The sequence below is a fragment of the Arachis hypogaea genome, chromosome 9, assembly GCF_003086295.3.
Source record: "Arachis hypogaea cultivar Tifrunner chromosome 9, arahy.Tifrunner.gnm2.J5K5, whole genome shotgun sequence".
NCBI lineage: Eukaryota > Viridiplantae > Streptophyta > Magnoliopsida > Fabales > Fabaceae > Arachis > Arachis hypogaea.
The window spans coordinates 52,107,060-52,121,576 of record NC_092044.1 but is presented as its reverse complement, the minus strand read 5'-3'; the positions used below and the strand labels follow the sequence as shown (position 1 = coordinate 52,121,576).

The following is a 14,517-nucleotide window of genomic DNA, read 5'->3' as shown; positions in this document are numbered from 1 at the left end:
TTTGAGCTGAAACCTCAATTAGTTGCTCTAATGCAACAGAACTGCAAGTTTCATGGACTTCCATCTGAAGATCCTTACCAGTTTTTAACTGAGTTCTTGCAGATTTGTGAGACTGTAAAGACAAATGGAGTAGATCCTGAAGTCTACAGGCTCATGCTTTTCCCTTTTGTTGTAAGAGACAGAGTTAGAACATGGTTGGACTCACAACCTAAAGATAGCCTGGACTCTTGGGATAAGCTGGTCACGGCCTTCTTGGATAAACTCTTTCCTCCTCAAAAGCTGAGCAAGCTTAGAGTGGATGTTCAGACCTTCAAACAAAAAGATGGTGAATCCCTCTGTGAAGCTTGGGAAAGATAGAAGCAGATGACCAAAAAGTGTCCTTCTGACATGTTTTCAGAATGGACCATATTAGATATATTCTATTATGGTCTATCTGAGTTTTCCAAGATGCCATTGGACCATTCTGCAGGTGAATCCATTCACCTAAAGAAAACGCCTGCAGAAGCTCAAGAACTTATTGACATGGTTGCAAATAACCAATTCATGTACACTTCTGAGAGGAATTCCGTGAATAGTGGGACGCTTCAGAGGAAGGGAGTTCTTGAAATTGATGCTCTGAATTCCATATTGGCTCAGAACAAAGTGTTGACTCAGCAAGTTAACATGATCCCTCAAAGTCTGAATGGATGGCAAAATACATCCAACAGTACTAAAGAGGCAGCTTCTGAAGAAGCTTATGATCCTGAAAACCCTGCAATGGCAGAGGTTAACTACATAGGTGAACCTTATGGAAACACCTATAATTCATCATGGGGAAATCATCCGAATTTCTCATGGAAGGATCAACAAAAGCCTCAACAAGGCTTTAATAATGATGGAAGAAATAGGCTAAATAATAACAAGCCTTTTCCATCATCTTCTCAGCAACAGACAGAGAATTCTGAGCAGAGCCCCTCTAATTTAGCAAATTTTGTCTATGATCTGTCTAAGGTCACTTTAAGTTTCATGAGTGAAATAAGGTCCTCCATCAGAAATTTGGAGACACAAGTGGGCCAGCTGAATAAGAAAGTCATTGAAACTCCTCCTAGTATTCTCCCAAGCAATATAGAAGAGAATCCAAAAGGAGAGTGCAAGGCCATTGATGTAATCAATATGGCCGAATGCACAAGGGAGGAGAAGGACGAAAATCCTAGTAAGGAAGACCTCCTGGGAAGTCTCTCAAATAAGAAGGAGTTCCCTATTGAGGACCTGAAGAAATTTGAGGCTCGTATAGAGACCATAGAGATTCCATTAAATCTCCTTCTACCATTCATGAGCTCTGAAGATTATTCTTCCTTTGAAGAGGATGAAGATATAACTGGAGAGCAAGTTGCTCAATATCTAGGAGCTATCAAGAAGCTGAATGCCAAGTTGTTTGGTAATGAGACTTGGGAAGGTGAACCTCCCTTGCTCATTAGTGAACTAGATACATGGGTTCAGAAAACTTTACCTCAAAAGAGACAAGATCCTGGTAATAATACCCTGTACCATAGGCACCATGACCTTTAACAAGGCTCTGTGTGATCTGCGGTCAGGGATAAATCTTATGCCACTCTCTGTAATGGAGAAACTAGGGATCATTGAGGTACAACCTGCTTTATTCTCATTACAATTGGCAGACAAGTCAGTAAGACAAGCTTATGGATTAGTAGAGGACGTGTTAGTAAAGGTTGAAGGCCTTTACATCCCTGCTGATTTCATAATCTTAGACACTAGGAAGGAAGAGGATGAATGCATCATCCTTGGAAGACCTTTCCTAGCCATAGCAGAAGCTGTGATAGATGTTAACAGAGGAAAATTAGTCCTTCAATTGAATGGGGACTACCTTGTGTTTAAGGCACACGGCTACCCTTCTGTAACAAGGGAGAGTAAGCATGCAGAGCTTCTCTCAATACAGAGTCAAACAGAGCCCCCACAATCAAACTCTAAGTTTGGTGTTGGGAGGCCACAACCAAACTCTAAGTTTGGTGTTGAGAGTCCACAACATTGACCTGACCACCTTTGTGGCTCCATGAGAGCACACTGTCAAGCTATTGACATTAAAGAAGTGCTTGTTGGGAGGCAACCCAATCTTTATTTATCTAATTTTATTTTATTGTTATTTTGTGTTTTAGTAGGTTCATGATCATGTGGAGTCACGAAAAAATTATTAAAATTAAAAATATAATCAAAAATAGCAGAAGAAAAATCACACCATGGAGGAAGGACTTACTGGCGTTTAAACGCCAGTAAGGTGCATCTGGTTGGCGTTCAACGCCAGAACAGAGCATAGAACTGGCGCCAAATGCCAGAAACAAGCATGGAACTGGCGTTGAACGCCCAGAACATGCATCACTTCGGCGTTTAAACGCCAAAATTGCATGCAAAGGCATTTTACATGCCTAATTGGTGCAGGGATGTAAATCCTTGACATCTCAGGATCTGTGGACCCCACAGGATCCTCACCTACCATATTCTCCCTTCTTCTTAACATCCATCCATCTCTTCCCCACCCAATCCCACCCATATGGCCAAAACATACACATCTCTCCCTCTCCTCCATATCTTCTTCCCCTTCCATTCTTTCTTCTTTGCTCGAGGGCGAGCAACATTCTAAGTTTGGTGTGGTAAAAGCATAGCTTTTTTGCTTTTCTTGCTTTTCCATAACCATTGATGGCACCTAAGGCCAGAGAAACCTCAAAAAAAAAGAGAGAAAAGAAAGAGAAGAGAAAAGAGAATACAAAAGCTTCCACCTCTGAGTCATGGGAGATAGAGATATTCATCTCAAGAGTCCATAACTCAGTAGAAGAGCATTTGACTGCACATCAAAAGAGCATAAGAAATTCCCTCATCAAGAAATCCCTGAGATACCTCAGGGGTTACATGTTCCTCCACATAACTATTGGAAGCAACTAAGGGTAGGAACACCAAAATCACTAGGGATCATGCAACAGAAGTAAGGAAGAGACATAAAGGAGTCAAAAAGCACCATTAGACCTTCAAAAGGCACCACCCTCACTAAGGTGGACTCATTCCTTAACTTCCTTGTTCTTATCTCTCAGTTTTTCGGTTTTTTATGTTATATGTTTATCTATGTTTTGTGTCTCTACTTCATGATCATTAGTAGTTAGTAACTATGTCTTAAAGCTATGAATAATTCCATTAATCCTTCACCTCTCTTAAATGAAAATTTTTTTAATTCAAAAGAACAAGAAGTACATAAATTTCGAAAATTGTCCTTGAATTTAGTTTAATTATATTGATGTGGTGACAAAACTTTTTTGTTTTCTGAATGATTACTTGAACAGTGCATAATTTTGATCTTGTTATTTATGAATGTTAAAATTGTTGGCTCTTGAAAGAAAGTTGAACAAAGAGAATGTTATTGACAATCTGAAAAATCATGAAAATTGATTCTTAAAGCAAGAAAAAGCAGTGAAAAAGCAAAAGCTTGCAGAAAAAAATTTGCAAAAAAAAAAATAGAAAGAAAAAGAAAAAAGCAAGTAGAAAAAGCCAATAGCCCTTAAAACCAAAAGGCAAGGGTAAAAAGGATCCAAGGCTTTGAGCATCAATGGATAGGACGGCCCAAGGAACTAAAATCCAGGCCTAAGCGGCTAAATCAAGATGTCCCTAACCATGTGCTTGTGGCATGCAAGTCCAAGTGAAAAGCTTGAGACTGAGTGGTTAAAGTCGTGATCCAAAGCAAAAAGTGTGTGCTTAAGAGCTCTGGACACCTCTAACTGGGGACTCTAGCAAAGCTGAGTCACAATCTGAAAAGGTTCACCCAGTCATGTGTCTGTGGCATTTATGTATCCGGTGGTAATACTGGAAAACAAAGTGCTTAGGGCCACGGCCAAGACTCATAAAAGTAGCTGTGTTCAAGAATCAACATACTTAACTAGGAGAATCAATAACACTATCCGAAATTCTAAGTTCCTAGAGAAGCCAATCATTCTAAACTTCAAAGGAAAAAGTGAGATGCCAAAACTGTTCAGAAGCAAAAAGCTACAAGTCCCGCTCATCTAATTAGAATTAATATTCATTGATATTTTTAGTTTTATAGTATATTCCCTTCTTTTTATCCTAATTTAGCTTCAGTTTCTTGGGGACAAGCAACAATTTAAGTTTGGTGTTGTGATGAGCGAATAATTTATACGCTTTTTGGCATTGTTTCTAGGTAGTTTTTAGTATAATCTAGTTACTTTTAGGGATGTTTTCATTAGTTTTTATCCTAAATTCAAATTTCTAGACTTTACTATGAGTTTGTGTGTTTTTCTATGATTTCAGGTATTTTCTGGCTGAAATTGAGGGACCTGAGCAAAATTCTGAGAAAAGGCTGATAAAGGACTGCTGATGTTGTTGGATTCTGACCTCACTGCACTCAAAATGGATTTTCTAGAACTACAGAACTCCAATTGGTGCGCTCGCAATGGAGTTGGAAAGTAGACATCCAGAGATTTCCAGCAATATATAATAGTTCATACTTTATTCGTGATTAGATGACGTAAACTGGCACTCAACGCCAGTTCCATGTTGTTGTCTGGAGTCAAACGCCAGAAACACGTCACGAACCGGAGTTGAACGCCCAAAACACGTTACAACTTGGCGTTCAACTCCAAAAGAAGCCTCAGCTTGTGGATAGATCAAACTCACCCCAAGCACACACCAAGTGGGCCCCAGAAGTGGATTTATGCATCAATTACTTACTCTTGTAAACCCTAGTAGCTAGTCTAGTATAAATAGGATAGTTTACTATTGTATTAGACATCTCTGGACGCCTAGTCCTTAGAACTTCATGGGGGCTGGCCATTCGGCCATGTCTAAACCTCTTTCACTTATGTATTTTCAACGGTGGAGTTTCTACACACCATAGATTAAGGGTGTGGAGCTCTGCTGTACCTCAAGTTTTAATGCAATTACTATTATTTTCTATCCAATTCGATTTATTCCTGTTTTAAGATATTCGTTGCACTTCAACTTGATGAATGTGATGATCCGTGACACTCATCATCATTCTCACCTATGAACGCGTGACTGATAACCACTTTCGTTCTACCTTAGACTGGGCGCATATCTCTTGGATTCCTTAATCAGAATCTTCGTGGTATAAGCTAGAATTGATGGCGGCATTCATGGGAATCTGGAAAGTCTAACCTTGTCTGTGGTATTCTGAGTATGATTCCGGGATTGAATGACTGTGACGAGCTTCAAACTCCTGAAGGCTGGGCGTTAGTGACAGACGCAAAAGAATCACAGGTTTCTATTCCAACCTGATTGAAAATCGACAGATGATTAGCCGTGCTGTGACAGAGCATTTGGACCATTTTCACTGAGAGGATGGGATGTATCCATTGACAACGGTGATGCCCTACATACAACTTGCCATGGAAAGGAGTAAGAAGGATTGGATGAAAGCAGTAGGAAAGTAGAGATTCAACAGGGACAAGCATCTCCAAACGCTTATCTGAAATTCCCACCATTAATTTACATAAGTATTTCTATCCCATTTTATTTATCTTTTAATTATCTAATCCAATCACATTTGAATCAGCCTGACTGAGATCTACAAAATGACCATAGATTGCTTCATACCAACAATCTCCATGGGATCGACCCTTACTCACGTAAGGTATTACTTGGACGACCCAGTGCACTTGCTGGTTAGTTGTGCGGAGTTGTGACTAAGTGTAATTCACGTGTGAGAGCTACCAAACTATTGGAGCCATTGTTGATGATCACAATTCCGTGCACCAGAACCAGTTCATTCTTTTCATTATGAAGCACAGTCATGCCTCCCTTATTGGGGACAACTTGGACAGGGCTCACCCAGGGGCTATCATAAATAGGATAAATAATCCCAGCCTCTAGTAATTTAGTGACCTCCTTTTTCCCCACCTCCTTCATAGCCAGATTCAGCCGCCTCTGTGGTTGAACCACTGTCTTAGCATCATCCTCCAATAGGATCTTGTGCATGCATCTGGCTGGGCTAATGCCCTTAAGATCACTAATGGACCACCCAAGAGCTGTCTTGTGTGTCCTTAGCACTTGAATTAGTGCTTCCTCTTCCTGTGGCTCTAAGGCAGAGCTTATGATTACAGGAAAAGTCTTACCTTCTCCCAGAAATGCATATTTCAGGGATGGTGGCAATGGTTTGAGCTCGGGTTTAGGAGGTTTTTCCTCTTCCTGAGGGGTTTTCAAAGGTTCTATTATTCTCTCTGATTCCTCTAGATCAGGCTAAACATCTTTAAAGATATTCTCTAGCTCTGACTCGAGACTCTCATTCATATTGATCTCCTCTACCAAGGAGTCAATAACATCAACGCTCATGCAGTCATTTGATGTGTCTGGATGCTTCATTGCTTCAACAGCATTCAGCCTGAACTCATCCTCATTGACTATCAGTGTCACTTTCCCTTTTTCGACATCAATGAGGGTTCGTCCAGTTGCTAGGAAAGGTCTTCCTAGGATGAGAGTTGCACTCTTGTGCTCCTCCATCTCCAGCACTACGAAATTAGTGGGGAATGCAAATCGCCCAACTATGAAAATCACATCCTCAATCATGTCTGATGGGTATTTAATGGATCCATCAGCAAGTTGAAGACAGATCCTGGTTGGTTTGATTTCTTTTGCCAAGCCAAGCTTTCTGATAGTGGATGCAGGTACTAGGTTGATACTTGCCCCAAGATCACATAGAGCTGTCTTGGTACAAGTGCTATCTAATGTGCATGGTATCATAAAGCTTCCAGGATCCTTAAGCTTCTCTGGTAAGCTTTTCATAATGACTGCACTGCATTCTTTAGTGAGGTAAACTTTTTCAGTTTCTCTCCAATCCTTCTTATGACTTAAGATCTCTTTCATGAACTTAGCATAAGAGGGTATTTGTTCAAGTACCTCTGCAAACGGAATCTTTATTTCAAGAGTCCTGAGATAGTCTGCAAAGCGGACAAATTACTTATCCTGTTCCGCTTGGCGGAGTTTCTGAGGATAAGGCATCTTGGCTTTGTATTCCTCAACCTTAGTTGCTGCAGGTTTATTTCCTACAGATGTGGTTGGAGAAGCCTTTTTAGAGGGGTTGCTATCAGCACTTGTCTGTGTCTGATCCCTCACTGGCGTTTGAATGCCAGGGTTGGAAGCTGGATTGGTATTGGACGCCAACTCCCAACCTTTTCTGGTGTTTGAATGCCATAACTGAGCTTCCCTTGGGCGTTTAACGCCAACTCCTTGCCTGTTTGTGGCATTTGAACGCCAGAACTGAGCATGGGTTGGGCGTTTAACGCCAGCTCTCCACCATTTTTTGGCGTTTGAGCGCCAGAATTATTCCTCTCTGGGCTCTTACTGTCCTCAGAGTTATTTTGGGTAGCAGTTTGTTTATTTCTTGGCTTCCTGCTGCTTTGAAGTGAGGTATTTAATGTTTTCCCACTTCTTAATTAAACTGCTTGGCACTCTTCTGTTATTTATTTTGATAACTGATGTTTTGTTTGCTTCAACTGTAATTCCATATTCATATTAGCCATTCTTGTGTTTTGTAGTATCTCCTTGAATTCGGTTAGCTATTTTGTTAGAAAATCTAATTGCTGATTGAATTCAGTAACTTGTTCTGCAGGACTAAGGTCAGCAGTTACAGTTTTAGCCTCTTCTTTCATGGAAGACTCACTACTTAGGTACAGATGCTGATTTCTGGCAACTGTATCAATGAGCTCTTGAGCTTCTTCAATTGTCTTTCTCATGTGTATAGATCCACCAGCTGAGGGGTCCAAAGACATCTAAGCTTTCTCTGTAAGCCCATAATAGAAGATGTCTAATTGCACCCACTCTGAAAATATTTCAGAGGGGCATTTTCTTAGCATCTGTTTTGTATCTCTCCCATGCATCATAAAAAGATTCATTATCTCCTTGTTTAAAGCCTTGGATGTTCAGCCTTAGCTGTGTCATCTATTTTGGAGGGAAATATTGATTCAGGAATTTTTCTGACAGTTGTTTCCATGTTCTTATGCTAGCCTTAGGTTGGTTATTTAACCACCTCTTAGCTTGGTCTTTTACAGCAAATGGAAACAGTAATAATCTGTAGACATCCTGATCTACTTCCTTATCATGTACTATGTCAATAATTTGTAAAAACTGTGCCAGAAACTCTGTAAGTTCTTCCTGTAGAAGACCGGAATACTGGCAACTTTGCTACACCATGATAATGAGCTGAGGATTCAACTCAAAACTACTGACTCCGATGGAGGGTATACAGATACTACTCCCATATGAAGCAGTAGTGGGGTTAGCATATAACCCCAGAGTCCTTCTGGACTGTTCATTTCCACTTAGGTCCATGATGAGAAAGGGAAATGTTGTGAATTGGAGATTCAAATAGTATTAAAATATTTTTTTTGGAAAACGGAAATTAAAAAAATAAAATAAAATAAAATGAAAAATGGGTGAGGATTTTCGAAAAATAAAGAGAGAAAAAAAGTGGTTAGGAGGTTTTGAAAAAGATTTGATTTTTGAAAAAGATATGATTTTTTATAAATTGATGACTAATTTAATGCTAAATTTTTGAAAATTATGAGTGGAATGAGGAAAGTATATTTTTTTATTTTTGAATTTTAATGAAAAGAGAAAAACAATAAAAAGACACCAGACTCAAAATTTTTAGATCTAATGCTCCCTATTTTCGAAAATTTGGAAAGAAAACACCAAGGAACACCAAACTTAAAAATTTTAAGATCAAAACACAAGAAAGACTCAAGAACACTTTGAAGATTCACAAGAACAACAAGAACATAAAAAGAACACCAAGAACACCTTTTGAAAAATTTTTAAGAAAATAAGAACACAGAAGATACCAAACTTAAAAATTTTTATACCTTGGACACTAATAATTCGAAAATGTATAAGAAAAACAAGGAAAAACACAAAAACAAGAAAAACTAAAGATCAAACAAGGAAAATAGACAAGAACAACTTGAAGATCAGGGATGAACAAAGAACATGCAATTCGAAAATTGAAAGACAAAGAAAAGCATGCAATTGACACTAAACTTAACATGACACTAAACTTCGTAGAAAAACTAAAAATTAATAAAGAAAAATAATATTTTATATTTTTTTTCAAAATAAAAAAAATTTTGAAAAATCTAAGTAATAAGATTCACCGTCAATTGTTCAAACTCGAACAATCTCCGGCAACGGCGCCAAAAACTTGGTGCATGAAGTTTTTAATCACAATTTCTTCACAACTTCGCACAACTAACCAGCAAGTGCACTGGGGCATCCAAGTAATACCTTACGTGAGTAAAGGTCGATCCCACGGAGATTGTTGGCTTTAAGCAAGTTATGGTTATCTTGTAACTCTTAGTCAGGATATCAATTATAATTATTAGTTGAGTTGCAAATGAACAAGAGAGCATGAAATAAATACTTGTTATGCAGTAATGGAGAATATGTTGGAGCTTTGGAGATGCATTGTCTTCTGAATCTTTGCTTTCCTACTGTCATCTTCTTCACGCACGCAAGGCTCTTCCATGGCAAGCTGTATGTTGGTGGATCGCCGTTGTCAATGGCTACCATCCGTCCTCTCAGTGAAAAAGGTCCATGTACATGGCTAATCATCTGTCGGTCCTCATTTGTGTTGGAATAAGATCCAATGATCCTTTTGCGTCTGTCACACGCCCAACACTTATGAGTTTGAAGCTCGTCACAGTCATCCCATCCCAGATCCTACTCGGAATACCACAGACAAGGTTTAGACTTTCCGGATCTCAAGGATGCTGTCCATGAAATCTAGCTTATACCACGAAGACTCTTGTCTCACGGATCTGAATGCTCTATTGTCAAGAGAGACAATCAGACTTATGAGCCAGGAATCCAAGAGATACTTATTCAATCTAAAGTAGAACGGAAGTAGTTGTCAGGCACGAGTTCATAGGCTGAGAATGGTGATGAGTGTCACGGATCATCACATTCATCATGGTTAAGTACGAATAAGTATCTTAGATAGAAACAAGCGTATTTGAATGGAAAACAGAAGTAATTGCATTAATTCATCGAGACACAGCAGAGCTCCTCACCCGCAACAATGGGGTTTAGAGACTCATGCCGTCGAAAATACAAAGTTCAGATCTAAAATGTCATGAGGTACAAAACAAATCTCTAAAAGTTGTTTAAATACTAAACTAGTAACCTAGGTTTACAGAAAATGAGTAAACTGAGATAGATAGTACATAAATCCACTTCAGGGGCCCACTTGGTGTGTGTTGGGGTTGAGCTTTGAGCTTTACACATGCATAGGCTGTTTCTAGAGTTAAACGCCAGGTTGTAACCTATTTTGGGCGTTCAACTCCAACTTGTAACCTGTTTCTGGCGTTTAACGCCAGAATGGAACATGGAATTGGCGTCAAACGCCAGTTTACGTCATTTATCTTCAAACAAAGTATAGACTATTATATATTGCTCGAAAGCCCTGAATGTCTAATTTCCAACGCAATTAAGAGTGCACCAATTGGACTTCTGTAGCTCCAGAAAATCCATTCTGAGTGCAGGAAGGTCAGAATCCAACAGCATCAGTAGTCCTTTTTCAGCCTGAATAAGATTTTTGCTCAGATCCTTCAATTTCAGCTAGAAAATACCTGAAACACAGAAAAAATACACAAAATCATAGTAAAGTCCAGAAATATGAATTTTGCCTAAAAACTAATAAAAATATACTAAAAACTAACTAAAACATACTAAAAACTACATGAAATTACCCCCAAAAAGCGTATAAAATATCCGTTCATCAGCAACCACCTCGGGGCACGGGCTCTATCTAAAAAGGTACTCCGAGCCGACTTCTACCGGCTGACCTTACAGAGGGAAGCGGCCGAGTTTGTTAAAACATGCCCTCCATGCCAAAAGCAATCCAACTTGCACATCGCCCCACCTGAAGAGCTCATTTGCATCTCCTCACCTTGGCTATTCGCAAAGTAGGGGCTAGACCTCTTCGGACCTTTCCCCCAGGGATCGGGGCAAGTCAAATTCCTCATTGTAGGAATAGATTACTTCACAAAGTGGATCGAGGCAGAGCCATTGGCTGCCGCCACCGGCCAGAGAAGTCAAAAGTTCCTATGCAGAAACATTGTCACAAGGTTTGGGATCCCCCACTCCATCACCACGGACAATGGGACTTAGTTCACCGACACGGGTTTCAGAAACCTGGTAGCATCTAAAAATCAAGCACCAGTTCACCTCAAGGGAACATCCACAGGCCAACGGATAGGCAGAAGCCACCAACAAGGTCATATTGGCCGGGTTAAAACGTTGATTATAGGTCGCGAAAGGAGCCTGAGCGGAAGAGCTCCCCAAGTCCTTTGGGCGTATCGAACAACGCCACCCTCCACCACGGGGGAATCACCCTTCTAACTCACCTATAGAATGGAGGCAATAATCTCTGTAGAAGTAGATGAAAGATCCCCCCGGGTGATCTTCTACAACGAGGATACCAACTCCCAAGCACAAAAGGAAGAACTCGACTTGCTTCCAAAAGTCCGAGGTCATGGCATGCCTGTAACCTAAGAAGGTACTATAGCTAGAGAAAGGTCTTGAGCCAATGTGTGCTCTTTTTCCCACTAAAGGGTTTTTTAATGAGGCACCAAGCCAAGACCTGAAGGCAGCCCGACTTGTTGGGTAACCCCACACATGTACATACTCTTGTTCACATTTTTTATTCATTACATTTTATTCTAATAAAAATAGAGATTCCCTAAAAAATTTTCCTACCAAGGCGCATTAATTTACGCTCGACAAAATGCAAATTTCATCACCGACTAGGAAAGGTCGGCAAGGTGAAGCGACAAGGCTCAAATTAATGTGAGAAGTTATAAAAACAACCCGTATAAGACGACCTAACGAGGTCGGATAAAAAATGGGGTTATGAAAAATAACTTGAAAAGGCCCGACAAAGAAGTTGGACCAGCTAAAGGATCACTAAAAAGGGAACAACGACTTCCTGACCATACAAAGGTCAAAGGTGTCAAAATTCCTAAGCTTAAAGGTAGGAGTCTGAAAAAGACGCTACTTAAAGGCAAAGACAATCAAACAAGGCTCAAAAAAGTCGTCCAAATAAACTAAAAAAAAAGGTTCTGAATAGACACAATACCTAGAAAGTTATTAGAATCCGACTAAAGGCCTGCAAAACCGAACACCGAGCTGCAAGGACGAAATCGTCAAAGCAAAGTAACTTGAAAAGGTTGATAATACAGACCAACACGCAAAAGGTAGAAGTTCGTGAAAGAACACTACCTCAATGTCGTTTAGAAGAACGTTGGCCAAACCAACACCTAGCCCTAACAAGTGTCTAGGCTAAAAAGGTAGAAAATCTGCAAAAGGAATGCTACTCCAAGAAGAAAACTAGAAAGCGGTGAAACAGCAACTAGAGGATGGGAGTACTTCTCATAAGCCAGCCAACACGCTACCAGAATAGCCAAAATAAAAATTTCAAGAAATTAAAGCATTAAAAACTCAAAGGTTACCTAACAGCAACCCAAGAGTGAAGGTGTTTTTGAATAAAAACTAAAAGTTGTTGGAGAAGCAACTATAAGTGTTAGACAGTTATCCAAAAAATTACAATATAAAGAGTTTCAAAGGTCCACAGGTCAGACCACACCAACACATAAATAAAAAGAGCAATAAAGAGGAAATCACAAGGGGTCCAACTTCGCCCCCGTCGCCATATCCTGATGAGATGGAGGAATAATTGAAATCAGAACAGCTCCCACAACGCCATCAGGGCCATTCAAGATCTCCACTTTGGGGTCTGCTTCAGGTCGGGATGTCTTAGCAAAGGGGTTGTAGAAGCCTTGGCAGGAGTATCAGGAACAAGCTAAGGTCGGCATCTGGAGCAAGCACTCGAGCTTAAGCCTTCAAGTTCTTGTACAGGACCATAACTCGGAAAAGTCATCATAAGAGGATTGAAGCTTTTCCTTCACCTCAAGAAGCTCACCATAAGTACGAGTATAGCTCTCCTTGGCCTTCTTTGCCATCTCCTCTGCCAAGTTGGCAGCCACCTCCGCTGCAATAGCCCGGGCCCTCCCCTTCTCTAAAGACAACTCCAACCCGACATTCTTCGCCTTCAGCTCAAGCCTCAACCCCTCCACCCTATCATAATCAGTCTTAGCTTTCCGAAGAAAGGCACTAGTAGTATTGATAGGAGATTTCTTGAACTCCCTCGACAGTGCAGCACCAAGGTTCGCCATTCGGATACTGTTGCTGGATATAAAATCAAGGAGATGGAGAATGGACACATCGTCAGTCGGAACAATGTCGTACGGAGCAATATGCTCCGCAACAAAGGCCACGCCATCAAAATCCTTATCGTTTAAATCATAAACCCCGGTAGTTCTTGGCCTCTTGGGAGAAGGCCCAGATGAAGAAGGGGAAGAGGTAGCACCAGAAGTCGTAAGAGGCGGATCCGTAGAGGCCAATCGAGATTGAGGAGTCAGAATAACCTTCCTCGGACCTTGAGGTCTCGAGTTCATTTTCTTTTATGGGACTTGGGAAGAACCCTCCCCCGACAACTTTCTATGCAAATTTTGAGCAGCCACTGCCTCCTTGGTCTTGCAGAAGACCTTCATCGGATTGGAGCTTGAAAGCATCTCTGAAAAAAAATAACAAAAATAGTTTTGCAGTGGATAAAGATAGGACCGCATCAAACAAAAAAAACTTTAAAGAAGTCGGGCACTACCTAGCTTGGAACGGAGAAGAGCGGGATCCCCTAAAAACTTCTTTGTATCCAAATATGGATGCTCCCCCCCAATGCTCCTCCAAAACACCTACAAAGGCCCTCTCTACCTCATCAAGACTCTCTAAAGGATACTTAAGAACTATAGGGTCCTTTTGCCACCAAAGAGGAAAGGTGGGTTCACTGTTCTCATCCAGAAAAAAGGGGTGAACATCCTCAATAGCCCAAACATTGAAATAAAAGTTTTTGAAATCATGGAAGGAGTCATCAAAAATAGAAAAGACTTTTTTACCCTGAGTAGCTGGTACACGAAATTGTGAGTTCACACTTTTCTCACAACTTCGCGCAGCTAACCAGCAAGTGCACTGGGTCATCCAAGTAATACCTTATGTGAGTAAGGGTCGATCCCACGGAGATTGTTGGCTTGAAGCAAGCTATGGTCATTTTGTAAATCTTAGTCAGGCGGATTCAAATGGTTATGAGGTTTTGATAATTAAAAACAGAAATAAAACATAAAATGGGATAGAGATACTTATGCAATTCATTGGTGGAAATTTCAGATAAGTGTATGGAGATTCTATGTTCCCTCTGAGCCTCTGCTTTCCTATTGTCCTCATCCAATCATGCGTACTCCCTTGCATGGCAAGCTGTATGTTGGTGGATCACCGCTGTCAATGGCTACCATCGTCCTCTCAATGAAAATATGTCCGCTATGGTTTCCCGCATGGCTAATTAGCTGTCGGTTCTCGATCGTGTCGGAATAAGATACAATGATCCTTTTGCACACTGTCACT

At 40.5% G+C, this 14,517-nt stretch overlaps 1 non-coding gene across 1 annotated transcript; it reads right to left on the bottom strand.

Moving 5' to 3' along the window:
* Positions 1–285: 285 nt before the first annotated feature.
* LOC112713385 (small nucleolar RNA R71) lies at positions 286–389 on the bottom strand. The gene has a single exon (XR_003158357.1). It is a non-coding gene; the product is annotated as a small nucleolar RNA R71 (small nucleolar RNA).
* Between the last annotated feature and the right edge of the window lie 14,128 nt (positions 390–14,517).